General features: G+C 39.4%; 1 protein-coding gene and 1 non-coding gene across 3 annotated transcripts in view; one reads left to right on the plus strand and one right to left on the minus strand.

Moving 5' to 3' along the window:
• Positions 1-13,919, minus strand: part of SNX3 (sorting nexin 3) — a 50,652-nt gene that overhangs the window by 17,984 nt on the left and 18,749 nt on the right. The gene's annotated exons all lie outside the window — the stretch shown is intronic.
• LOC129039789 (small nucleolar RNA U13) lies at positions 13,761-13,864 on the plus strand. Its single transcript, XR_008503488.2, has one exon. It is a non-coding gene; the product is annotated as a small nucleolar RNA U13 (small nucleolar RNA).

The raw sequence follows: 13,919 nt of genomic DNA on the forward strand, positions 1-13,919 counted from the left end.
CCCAAAGTGCTGGAATATGAGGTGTGAGCCACCGCGAACGGCCAGTCAGGACTCTTTTTTGTTTTGTTTGTTTTTGATACAGAGTTTCGCTCTTGTCGCCCATGCTAGGGTAAAATGGCGCGAGTGCAATGGCCTCAGCCAGGACTCTTTTAACACAGAGCTAGCCATACTATAAAACAGTTGAAAATGGTGAAAATAGTGTGAGCTAAATGCAGAGAAGAAACAAGTACAGGGTATATTTAGTATATAATTCTAAATATTCTAAAGCATAGGGAATGATGGGAAATAAAACTGAAAAGTTTAAATTGCACTCTAAATATGGGGCTAAGGTGACTGACTACCTGTGAGCGCCAGGAGTTAATAAATATGTTTGAATAGAAAAATGATAGCTATGAACAGAAAAAACAGAACAGAGAAGTTACTACAGAAGTAGAAGCCACAGATGAGCTGCATGTAGGATTAAGGTGTAGAATTAAGAACAGATGGCTCTAGTTGATTCTTAGGTTTATCTGCTTTGAAGCGTATGGACAAGAGTCAGACTACTGAGGCAAATTACAGCAAAAATCCCTTAAAGGTTTTATCTTGGATGCCACTTTAAATGCTCTAGATTTACCCAGAAAGAATGCTGAATTCTGACATTAAATGTAAATCAGGCTTAAATATTGTTAACTTACTTTAAGATGACTAAAACTTTTGAAATTTAAACAGCAAAGATTTAGTATTCTCTCACCCTAATATTCATATTTTCCCCCTAATTTTAAGAGAAGTTGCTTAGTATCAGGCTGAGTATAAAGTGGAAGCCACAATTTTCTTCCTAGCTACTGTTCATTTTATTTCTTAACAGGCAAAAGTGTTAAATACAACCATCTGTATGAAATAATATTTGTAGGAAATACAAGAAATATGTTATTTGTGGGAAATAACAATAGATCAGCTGATACGGGCACAGTGATCACAGACAGGTAAGATGGGAGACAAGCAAAAGTAAAGTACAGCATGGGGCAAGAACCAAAAAGCAAGCCACAGCCTTCATCTATTTGTATAGGTATATACTAGTAAATGCTGAAGAAGATGAGTTTGAGTAACCCTGGACTACTTTAGACTTCAATTTTGTTCATGGAGTTCAAAAGTTCTGCAAATCACATTTCATTATAAATCTGAAGCAAAGACAGAGGCTCAAATAATCTGGATAGCTCTCAAGGGTTCTATATAAGAAACCCAATATTAACAGTCACTTAAAGCTATGTCAGGGCCCAAACTAACATTAAAAGAGCAGAGAACTGTAATTGTCTGCATCTCAAAAAAGTTAAGTTGGTTTCGTGGAATCCACTGAGTCTATAAAACTATCTTATTCCACACTCAAAATATGCCTTTGTTAATTGTTATTTGCCAAATGCTAGTTAATTTGTTACCACTACTTAGTAACATTTCTTTGGAAAACTATAAAATAGATTACCAACATTATCAAAGAAGACAGGAAAAAAAAAGAGGGTCTCCCTGTGTTGCCAAGGGTGGAGTACAGAGGCAAGATTCTAGCGCACTACAGGCACTCGGGCTGGAGGGATCCTCCCACCTCTGGTGGGTTTTTTTTTTTTTTTTTTTTTGAGACAGAGTCTCCCTTGTCGCTCAGGCTGGAGTGCAATGGCGCGATATCTGCTCACTGCAACCTCCACCTCCTGCCTCAGCCTTCCGAGTAGCTGGGATTACAGGCACGTGCCACCACGCCCAGCTAATTTTTTGTATCTTTAGTAGAGACAGGGTTTCACCATGTTGGCCAGGCTGGTCTTGAACTCCTGACCTCGTGATCCACCCGCCTCAACCTCCCAAAGTGCTGAGATTACTGGCGAGAGCCACTGCACGCAGCCCTCTGGTCATTTCTTTAGTCACCTTTAATCTAGAAGAGTCACCCCCTGTCTTGTTGTCATTCAAGACACTGACAATAAAGAGTTCAGAGCAACTCTACATTTGGGTTTGTCTGTTTCCTCATGACCAGCTTTGTTTTGCATTGTTGGCAGTAATGTTCCTAAATGGCAGGAATGTTGATGCTTTCCATCAGAAGGCACATAATGACAGTTTGTCCCATTACTGGGTCACTTGGTAAGGAGAGGTCAGATTCCTCCAATAGTTAACTTTTCCCCACCTTTTAATACCTTTTTCTTGAACCAGCCTTTCATAATAAAATTTATTGCCATTTAGAATTTGCCTAGCTAATTCGAACTTACAAAACTATCAGACTACAAAATAAACTCTGCTTCCTAGAGAATTCACATTTTTAGGTGAAGTTATTTATCTAACTTTAACCATTAGGAGAGAGATTGCTTTATTGAAGGAAAGCCCCACTCCCTGCCAAATACAGTATGAATACACCGATGTGTTAAGTACAGAATGTTCTCAATTTGTTGATTTAATAAACAGAATTAAACAAGGGTTTATAGTCTACTTGGATATTTGTACTCTTCTGGAGAAATTCGGGGTAATGCTCAAGCTGCTGGGTATCTTGCTTTTCATTTGCAAGATGAGAATATATTTTGCTTGGCTTATGAAAAAGTGATGAAATAATTACAAGATCCTGAGACATTCAAAGAACTAGAAAAGAACAAGACTAAAAACCTGAAGAGAATTGTTCAATGTTATTTTGTTGCTGTCTATTTGTTCTAATATACTAGGAACAAAACTGCAAAGCAATAAAATGTTAAAACAGATATGTGTATGCCAGATACTCTTAAACTACTATTTTTATAAAAGAGAAACCAGCCATTTTCCACAAAAAGTATTACTAATCACACAGGGTAAGAACATCAGGAATGCAAATGGATATTATATACTAAGGAAAAGATTTCTGAAACCATGGTATAGAGGTCTAAAACAAGTGTTCCCTTCAAGTCTAAGCACAGGAAACTACCACATTATTGGTCTCCAAAAAGGTAGGTCTTATACACTTACACGGGCTGACCTATTAAAGTCAGCAGCTCACAGATACCCTATATGTTACCTGATTATCACTGATAGCCAAGCAGAAAACCAAGCCTCAAAATGTGATCACCTGAATATAGCTTAACAATAGATATTAGAAAAATGTTTACTAGGTGTTTCTAGTATTTCTTCAGATAGTGTCACGTGTACATTTGAAAAGAGACTGGCAACAACATCAAAAGTATATTCAATAGGCCATACTCTATTCAACCAACCCTAAGAGATGTAAATGGATGCCCCACTACAGTTCTCATTAAACAGCTGCATTTCTCCAAATATCTACATCTAGAGATAAAAGATAAACTGAGAAGTGCTTAAGCTATTGCTTCGCCCTTCAGTACTTTTGATACCTGTTTTACCCAATCTGGAACAGCATGAATAACTGGAGATATGGTTTATAACCTAGATGAACTCTTAATAAGGCTGAGAAGAAGTCATTTAAATGAAGAATAAGCTTTTAGTCCAGAGAACCTTTGAAATGTAGATTGTCACTAAGCCAATGTATTTAGTTTCTTTCTTTAAAAAATAAGGACATGCCTTCCAGTGATACAATTCCTCATTATTTTAAAAGAAGTATCCATTATGGTATAATTTCCCAAACAGTAGAGAATAAATTATCTAGACTAGCTTAAATGCATAAACCAAGGAATTCCAGATACTTTTCCTACGTTGTCCATATTCTTCATTTGTGAATTAGCAACAAGACTCATTGGAGAGCTCACACAAGGTTTTCAATGAGTAATCTCTAATGAAACTGTGCAGTAATAATTCTATTTTAAAGGAAAATTCATTCATAACAATTCATGAAGATTTACATAATCCTACAGGCTTATGCTGAAATAAAACTTTCTATTAATAGTATAACACCTTTTTTGGACAATCTTTAAAATGCAAAACTATTTTCTGGTATCTTCCCAACTTGTCCAATCCTAAGAAACACACTCAAGTGACACCAACTAGAGAATCTCATGCAACTGATCTAGGGTGGAATCTGAACATCAGTATTTTCAAATGATTCTCAAGTGCATCCAGGGTCAAGAACTGCTGCCCTAGGAGTTCGAGACCAGCCTGGCCAACATGGTGAAACCCCGTCTCTACTAAAAATACAAAAATTAGCTGGGCATGGTGGCACACGCCTGTAATCCCAGCTACTCGGGAGGCTGAGGCAGGAGAATCACTTGAGCCCAGGAGGCAGAGGTTGCAGTGAGCCAAGGTTGTTCCAGTGCACTCCAGCCTCGCCAACAGAGCGAATAACTGCTGCCCTAGACTTAACAAATGTGAAAGAGGGTAGGAACTTGGGAATTTGTACAATCACCAAGTAATTCTGGTTTAGCTTAGCTGGGACAGATATGGGTGATAATATTTTACCTCTTTAAGGGTAGTGATTTGGAATAATACTGTGAGAATGGAGTGTAAAGTCATTATAAGTAAAACTATGATGTGGAAGCCAGTTAAAGAATATTGGTTAAGAAGCTCTATATTCAGTAAGTACTTGTATTTTCTAAGCTTCTACATATGATGCATCAGGCAGCTATGGACTACAGGGACCTCAAGACATCCTCCTCAAGGGTTATATTTACAGTGTAAAGAGCGGGTGGGGAGGGGAGAGTGGAATACTCTTCCAAGATTCATTACATGTACCATTTACAGCCGCAATTTATCACACAGCTCTTTGATGTTTGAATGAAAGGATGGAGACCAGTATTTGAGTAATCAGGGCAAAATTAAAACATAAAAAACATATATATAAAAAATATACATATAAAACATATACATGTGACAGCTGGGTGCGGTGGCTCACGTCTGTAATCCCAGCACTTTGGGAGGCCGAGGCGGGTGGATCACCTGAGGTCAGGAGTTCCAGACCAGCCTGGCCAACATGGCAAAACCCATTTCTACCAAAAGTATAAAAATTAGCCAGGCGTGGAGGCATATGTCTGTAGTTCCAGCTACTCGGAGGCTGAGGCAGGAGAATCGCTTGAACCCAAGAGGCGGAGGTTGCGGTGAGCCAAAATTGCACCACTGCACTCTAGCCTGGGCAACAGAGTGAGACTCTGTCTCAAAAAAACAAAACAAAACAAAACAAAACATATACATGTGAATATACTGAGTTTGCATAGTGGACTTATAAAAGATATCCTTACAATTAAAAAACATACATACTGACTTGTAGATACACCATTTCAGTATATAGCCTTTTAGATTTTTACATATACAACTCTTATTTTTATTAAATATATTATCAGTTTCTCATATCATTAACATGATTATATATAGACATCTCTGGGTGAGAGGCTGTATAGTACAATGATGAAGCACACAGTTCTGGAACTAGAAAATCTGGCTTTAGTCTGAATTCCTGCATTAACCAGCTATCTAACTCTGGGCAAAATGCAATGGATGAAAACTAGATGAAGCCTTGATACAGATCCAGGGAGTTTAAATATTTTCCTTAGAATAAACCCTAAAGGTGAAATTACTAGGCCAAAGACTATAAATGTTAAGTCTTCAAGCTTTCCTCCAGAAAGGCTACTTTGCTATAGAATGAGAAGGAACACTGCAGTAGTAGTAGCTACTTTGGTAGCCTACAACAAATCATGACACTCAATATTTAAATATCTTTCTGTATCCTCTCTCACATTGGTTTGGCCATATGACTGCCTTTGATCAAACATTTGTGAATTGGGGCCTGTCCTCTTGGAACATTTGTTCATAAAGACATTCTCTCTTGCGATCCTGTCACCGTTATTCTGTGAGAAGTCTAGCTCTCCCCATGAAGGAGAACTGAGGACCTGATCTACATCCCCATCTGAGATCCCAGCTGGCAGCCGGCCATATGACTGAGTTATCTCAAAAATAAATCCTCCAGTCCCAGTCAAGTGGCCCCACAGATATCAAGTGGAATAGAGACAAGCCATGACTTCAAGACCTGACCAAACTGTAGAACTGTAATGAAGTGAATGTTTAATTGTAACTGTTTTCGGTCACCAACTTTTAGGGTTTTTACATAGCAATAATCAACTGAAGCAATAATCTGACTTTGGTAGAGTTATGCTAAACAAGATGCAGATCATGAGAGGATAGTATTTCATCTTTAAAAACTTGGTAACTCAAAAGTACACAGACTTGGGCCAGGCGCGGTGGCTCACACCTGTAATCCCAGCATGTTGGGATGCCGAGGTGGGTGAATCACTTGAGGTCAGGAGATCACAACTAGCCTGCCCAATATGGTAAAACCTCGTCTCTACTAAAAATACAAAAATTAGCCGGGCATGGTGGTGCATGCCTGTAGTCCCAGCTACTTGGGAGGCTGAGGCACAAGAATCGCTTGAACCCGGAAAGCGGAGGTTGCAGTGAGCTGATACCACGCACTGCACTCCAGCCTGGGCGACAGAGTGAGACTCTACCTCAAAAAAAAAAAAAGTATATAGACTTGTTATTTATTTAACTCTTCGCTCTTTACTTCTTTTCTACTTCCTTAATTAGCTTCTGATTATATTCTGAGTAGTTGAAGTTCCTCAGTAATACAGAAAAGTCAATTAATTCTTGATTATTCAGCAAGGAAAGTATTCCTTCATAATTTAGAAATCTGATAAAATCAGCTAAGTTTTTCTATGCTAAAGAAAGGTAAGATTCTAAATAAAAACTGTAATTTAAGACTGAGTTGCTCTCTACAATAAATAACTTAATAAACCTCTAAGAATAGTCATATGAAACAGTTTTGGCTGGGCACAATGGCTCATGCCTGTAATCCCAGCACTTTGGGAGGCTGAAGCAGGATGATTGCTTGAAGCCAGGAGTTCAATACCAACCTGGCCAACATAGCAAGACCCTGTCTCTCTCTCTCTCTCTCTCTCTACCTCTCTCTCTTTATACATATCTATATCTATATCTATCTATCTATCTATCTATATATATCTATCTATATATATATCTATATATATCTATCTATATCTATCTATATATATATCTATATCTATCTATCTATATCTATCTATATCTATATATATATATCTATATATATCTATATATCTATCTATATATCTATATATCTATATCTATATATCTATATCTATACATATATAACAGTTTGCAACCTATATTATAAAAGAACAAAACTAAGCTGTTTCTTCAAAGCTTGAAGTATTACTTGGAAAACTATAAAAAACATGAAAATGAATGTTTAATAAGTCTAAATTCTCTAACACATGAGTGATACATATATTAATAAACTCTTCTAGTCAGAGTGATTAGCTATAATAACAGCAACTAGACATCATGACATTAAACACTATACACATGCATATGCTTTAAATTTGCAGATGGACAGTAATGCCATTACAATACTTTACTCCTTTCATAAAGCTCCACAAAGAATGTTTATTGTTCTAACAGCCTGACAGTACTCAAATCACTTAACATAAAAATCTTTTTATTAGAAATGGAAAGAAACTCTTTGGCTAAGAATCCCCTAAATAAACCATGGCTAAGAGGAGCTGCAACTTGCCATCAAAAGTTTCAATACACAATCAGCTTAGCACAATTTAAAATATTTTCTGGCTACTGTATCTTCTTTAACTGTTAGGTATAATAAGTGTTTGAGGTGGAGCTGGAGAGCAGAATATTCTGGTTCTTTTCCTTACAATTTAAAATTGATTTCTAAGTACTTTGGCCACCTTTCTCTCCACCTTCCAATACCTTCCCCTCTACTCTGAGTTGCAGAGTTTGTAAGAAAAGGAAATCATTCCAGATCCTTTATCTCTAGCCCTCAAATCTTACTTGGAAGCATGGTAAGATTTTAAACCATGACATCTATAAATATTGATTATGGCAGCTCATTAGCCATTAAAATGATGTTACTTAGAATGCTAGTAAGTATACAGCATAAAAGGCATTAAGAATCTACCATGAGGCCAGGTGTGGTGGCTCACACCTGTAATCCCAGCACTTTGGGAGGCCGAAGCAGACGGATCGATCACCTGAGGTCAAGAGCTCGAGACCAGCCTGGCTAACATGGTGAAGCCCCATCTCTACTAAAAATACAAAAATTAGCCAGGCATGGTGGTAAGCGCCTGCAATCCAGCTACTCAGGAGGCTGAGGCAGGAGAATCACGTGAACCAGGGAGGCGGAGATTGCAGTGAGCCGAGATCGCGGCACTGCACTCCAGCCTGGGGGACAAGAGTGAGACTCTGTTTCAAAAAAAAAAAAAAGAATCTACCATGATGGGCTGGGTGTAGTGGCTCGTGTCTGTAATCCCAGCACCTTGGAAGGCTGAGGTGGGCTGATCACTTGAACTCAGAAGTTTGAGATCAGCCTTGGCAACATAGCAAAACCCTATCTTTACTAAAAATACAAAATTAGCCAGGCATGGTGGCACGTGCCTGTAGTCTCAGCTACTCGGGAGGCTGAAGTGGGAGATCACCTGAGCCCAGGAGGTCAAGGCTGAAGTAAGCTGAGATGGCACCACTGCACTCCAGCCTGGGCAACAGAGTGAGATCCTGCCTCAAAAAAAAAAAAAAAAAAAAAAAGGAATCAACTATAATGGATACCCCTCTCCTCCAAAAAGAATCTACCATGAACTAAGTACATGAACATTGTCCCTGTATCAGCTGATTTTATGACCCAGTTAAGAATTATAAGATGATACCCAAGCAGAGTAGGTGTCACAGAACAGACAAACATAGGTCAGGAAAGAGAATTAAAGAGATGGAATACCACTGGGGAGGTTTCTGTAAGAGAGTACATAATTTTTGGAGTACACTGTGATAAAAACATATATATACAATGTTTTAGGCTCAGAGGCTTTAAAGCTAACAAAATTTTTCTAAGTATACTTTTTATAGCTACTTACACCACTATGTATCAAAAATGTTCATGAGAGCCAGGTGAGGTGGCATGTGCCTATAGGCCCAGCTACTAGGGAGCCTGAGGTAGGCGGATCCTTTGAGCCCAGAATTTGAGGCCAGCCTAGGCAACACAGTGAAACCTCCACCTCAACCCCCTTAAAAAAGAAAATTTTTAAAAAAAGTGTCCAAGTTTTGATGCTCATATTTGTGGATGAAGAGTTTAAAGCCTCTTATTTTTCCGCTCATCTAAGAAATTCCAGGTTTTATTCACTAAGGCTGTATCTTAGAGAAACACACAAGGTTCAAATAATTGGTATATCACTTTTGTAGTGGAAGTTCTTGACATGTTGCATGGGGTGGGGGGAAAATGCAAACAAACATATGTAAGTATAATTCAATATTTGCTTTGTACCAATGATAGGAGCTAACCACAAACTTGTGACACCTTTTCTTTTTTTTTTTTTTTGGAGACAGAGTCTCACATGGTCACCCAGGCTGGAGTGCCATGTGCAATCTCGGTTCACTGAAACCTCCACCTCCTGGGTTCAAGCGATTTTCCTGTCAGCCTCCCGAGTAGCTGGAATTACATGCATGTGCCCCCACACCCAGCTAATTTTTTTGTATTTTTAGTAGAGGCGGGGTTTTGCCACACTGGCCAGGCTGTTCTCGAACTCCTGACCTCAGGTGATCCACCCGCCTCAGCCTCCCAAAGTGTTGGGATTACAGGCGTGAGCCACTGTGCCCAGCCCTTGACGCCTTTTCTGATTTCTGGAAGTAGCAGGGAAAAATGAATTAGTCAAGCAGACCCGGGTTCAAGTCCTCTTTCTGGAACTCATTAACAGTATGATCATGCCAAATTACTTTCCTTCTCTGAGTTTTACCATCTTTAAAATGAGCCAGGTGCAGTGGCTCATGTTTGTAATCCCAGCTACTCAGGAGGACTGCTTGAGGCCAAGAGTTCAAGACAAGCCTGGGCAATATAGCAAGACCCTGTCTCTTAAAAAAAAAAAAGAAAGAAAATACTGTCAGTTACCTTAATAATTAAGTAGAAACTATTATTATACATTCTTCTCACACATTCTCACAAGTTATCACTTACTGAATACTTAATGTAGGGCAAATATTATGCCTTAAGTCACATTTACTCCTCTGAAGTTTTATTTTATGGCTGAAGACATTCAAAAGAGAAGAATTAAGTAACTTGTTCAAGGTCACATGTCCATTAACAGAGAGAGGATTCTTGCACACATTCAACTTCAAAGTCCATGCTCTAAAGTCACACTATGGTTATAGTACCTGACCCAAAGCAGATATTAAATAAACCTTTAAAACTCTACTAAATGAGCATTTAATGAATATCTCAACAACTACTATGTTCAAGGGGTCTGGAAATATTTGATTAAGAGGCTTCTAAAAACATTTAAACACTGCATAAAAAGTGTTTCTGAGCACCTATAAATTAAGAGTAAAAGCATAAGAATGTAAAGAAAAACGTAATATGAATAAGACCATTTCTCTTAAAAATATGAGAACCTAAAAGAAAGGTATAAAATAAAAAGGTAAAGGGGGAACTGCTGGAATAGTAGAGTGAGAAGCTCAACAGAGCCTCTCTCCAAAATTCAATGAAAAAACTAGACAAACATGTCAAACCACCATATCAGAACTCAGGAAAGTGGGCACAGGTGTATAACAAATTGAAAAGTAATCATTCAAGAAAAACTACTCAACTCAGTTAAGAAGAGAGAAGTCTGTGTGTGGGTTTGTTTTTGTTTTTGAGAAGGAGTCTTGCTCTTGTTGCCCAGGCTGGAGTGCAGTGGTGCGACCTTGGCTCACTGCAACCTCCGCCTCATGGGTTCAAGCAATTCTCCTGCCTCAGCTTCCCAAGTAGCTGGGATTACGGGCACCCACCACCATGCCTGGCTAATTTTTGTATTTTTAGTAGACATGGAGTTTCACCATGTTAGCAAGGCTGGTCTCAAAATCCTGACCTCAGCTGATCCACCCGCCTTGGCCTCCCAAAGTGTTGGGATTACAGGCACGAGCCACCATGCCCAGCCAGAAGTCTGTGTGTTTTAACCTAGGGCTATTGTTACCATGCTCCACCAGCTCTATCAATGGTAGTTCTACCAGGATGTGGCAAGCTGTGAAAACCAACACCATCACTGCTGGAGGGGGGCCACTGGTCAGGAGTAGAATATAGAAGTCCCAAATGCAGGACTATTGTTGAAACCAACAGCAACACTGGCAGCAAACAGTGGGGAAGGCTAATATTGCAGCAACCCAAGGTTGCAATACTGGGGGCAAGCAACAAACCAGCAGACTTACCAGAAGAATTACACAGCCATGGTGGGGGCTTGATTAACTTCCAGGTATCTGCGGAGGTCCGAAAATCTGTGTGATGTCGGGCGCAGTGGCTCACGCCTATAATCCTAGCACTTTGGGAGGCTGAGGCGGGCGGATCACAAGGTCAGGAGTTCGAGACCAGCCTGGCCAACATGGTGAAACCCTGTCTCTACTAAAAATACAAACAATTAGCTGGGCATAGTGGTACATGCCGGTAATCCCAGCTACTTGGGAGTCTGAGACAAGAGAATCGCTTGAACCTGGGAGGTGGAGGTTACAGTGAGCCGCGATCGCACGCCACTGCACTTGAGCCTGAGGGATAGACCAAGACTCTGTCTCAAAAAAAAAAAAAGTATGTGTGCTTACACAAAGCTGTATGCATGCTCAGCTGGAGAGAACCCTAGTTATCTAAACATCCATGGCTGAATGAGACCTTTCACAGACAAGGGAGAGCCATGGACATGAGAAGACGGCACGAAGTAAAAGCTGGGGCAAACTTGTAAACTGCCTGAACTTTGACTTTGTTTCCCAATCTGCATTGGCAAAAAGCAGAAGCTGGTCAGGTGCAGTGGCTCACGTCTGTAATCCTAGTACTTTGGGAGGCCAAGGTGGGAGGACTGCTTGAGGCCAGGAGTTCAAGACCAACCTGGCCAACAGAGCAAGATCCTGTCTCTTAAAAAAAGAAAAAGGCTGAACCCTCACTGGCTCAAGTAGCTACGCATAACCTTTGACCAGTCATTTCTGACCACTGAGATAAGCTGACAAACTGAGTCAGGGTGACCCTTAGAAAACCTGGCTTAAAAAAAAAAAATTTGATCCATGCTATCACCACCTCATACTGCAGACTTAATGTGGGCAAGTCCCTAAAAAAAATAAATAGCAACAACCACCTCCCCTTTGGGGAGGGGCAGGAGGCAATCTAACTCAGAGTCTCTACAACGTATTATCTAAAATGTTCAGTTTAACAAAAAATTATGAGACATGCAAAGAAACTGGAAAGTGTGAGCCACAGACAGGAAGATAAAAAGTCAGAAACCGTCTCTGGGGTGGTTCAGCTGTTCAGCTGTCCAGGATTTCCAAGCAGCTATCAATATGTTCAAATTAAAGGAAAACATGCTTAAAGAACTGAAAGACAGCATGATGACAATGATTCAAGGAACAGAGAATCTCAACAAAAAGATTATTTAAAAAACACTGAATTGGACCTCTACAGCTGAAAAATATAATAGCTGAAATGAAAAATTAACTGAAGGGGATCAACGTGGATTCAAACTGGCAGACAAAAGCATCAGCAAACTTGAAGACACATCAAGAAATTGTCCATTCTGAAAAGCAGAAAGAACGAAAAAAATAAGAATGAACAGAGCATCAGGGACCTGTAGGATACCAACAAGCCTATCAACACACATGTAATGGGAGTCCCATGATGAGAGAAAGAAACAATAAATAATGGCTGAAAACTTAAAAAATTTGACTAAACCCTTAATCTATACATCCAAGAAGCTCAATGAACTCTAAGTAGGATAAACACAAAGAGATTCCCACCCAACAAATATCACAGTAAAACTGTTTAAAGCCAAAGAAAAGCAAAATCTTGAATACAGTGGCAAGAGAAATCTACTCATCACTACAGGGGACCCATAATAAGATTAACAGCTGACTTCTCACCAGAAACAGTGGAGACAAGGAAGCAGCAGCATATTCAGAGTGCTCAAAGAAAAAAAGAAAATCAACAAAGAATTCCCTATCTAGTGTGGTAGGCTGAATTCCAAGATGGTGCCTAAAATTGCCACCCCTTGGCATACACACCTCCCCTAGAATGTGAGTGAGGTCTATGAATGCAATGGATGTCACTTCCATAATTAGGTTACATTACATGGCAAAGGTGAAGGGATTTTACAGATGTTAATTAAACTCCCTAATCAGTTTGACTTTGACTTCACCAAGTTTTGTGAGTAGTCTTGACTTAATTAGGCGAGCCCCTTAAAAGGGGGCTTTAGTCTTCCCTGAGATCAAAGAGATTTTTTCCACTGGCCTTTAAGAGGAAGGCTACTCTAAACTCTACAGCTCCAAGAAAATTAATACTGCCCACAACTATGTAAGCCTGGAAGAGAACTCCCAGGCCTCAGATGAAACCACAACCCTGACCAACCTCCTTCATTGTAGGCATTGTGAGACCCTGAGCAAAAAGTCCAGATAAGCCATATTCAGACTTCTCACAGAAACTTGTGAGATAATATTTGGTGGTGTTTTTTAAATAATTAAAAACTCCATTTATTTATTTAAATTTTTACTTTTTTTTTAAGAAACAGTGTCTTGCTTATTTCCCAGGCTGGAGTGCAGGCTATTTACAGGCATGATCACAGCACACTGCAGTTGCCTCAAACTCCTGGGCTAAAGTGATTCTCCTGTCTTAGCCTCCTGTGTAGATGAGACTATAGGCACAAACCACTGCACCTGTCTGGGGGTGTTTTGAGGGCTACAATTGCGGTAATTTTTAATTCAGCAATAAAAAACTAATACATCTAACAAGACTATCCTTCAAAAATAAAAATATAAGACAGTCTCAGACCAAAAAAAAAAAAAAAAAAAAAAAAATCCTTCTGTAGTTCGTAAGCATGATGATTGGGTTTTCATGCTCATGTGTGTGACATGCCTCCTTCAAACCTTGTTATGACTTCAGCACATTACCCATCTGATGGGAACCTTAGAAAAAGAAAAAAGAAATCCTAAAGAAAGCCCTTCCGGCTGAAAAA

Source organism: Pongo pygmaeus, chromosome 5 (genome assembly GCF_028885625.2).
Source record: "Pongo pygmaeus isolate AG05252 chromosome 5, NHGRI_mPonPyg2-v2.0_pri, whole genome shotgun sequence".
Lineage (NCBI taxonomy): Eukaryota > Metazoa > Chordata > Mammalia > Primates > Hominidae > Pongo > Pongo pygmaeus.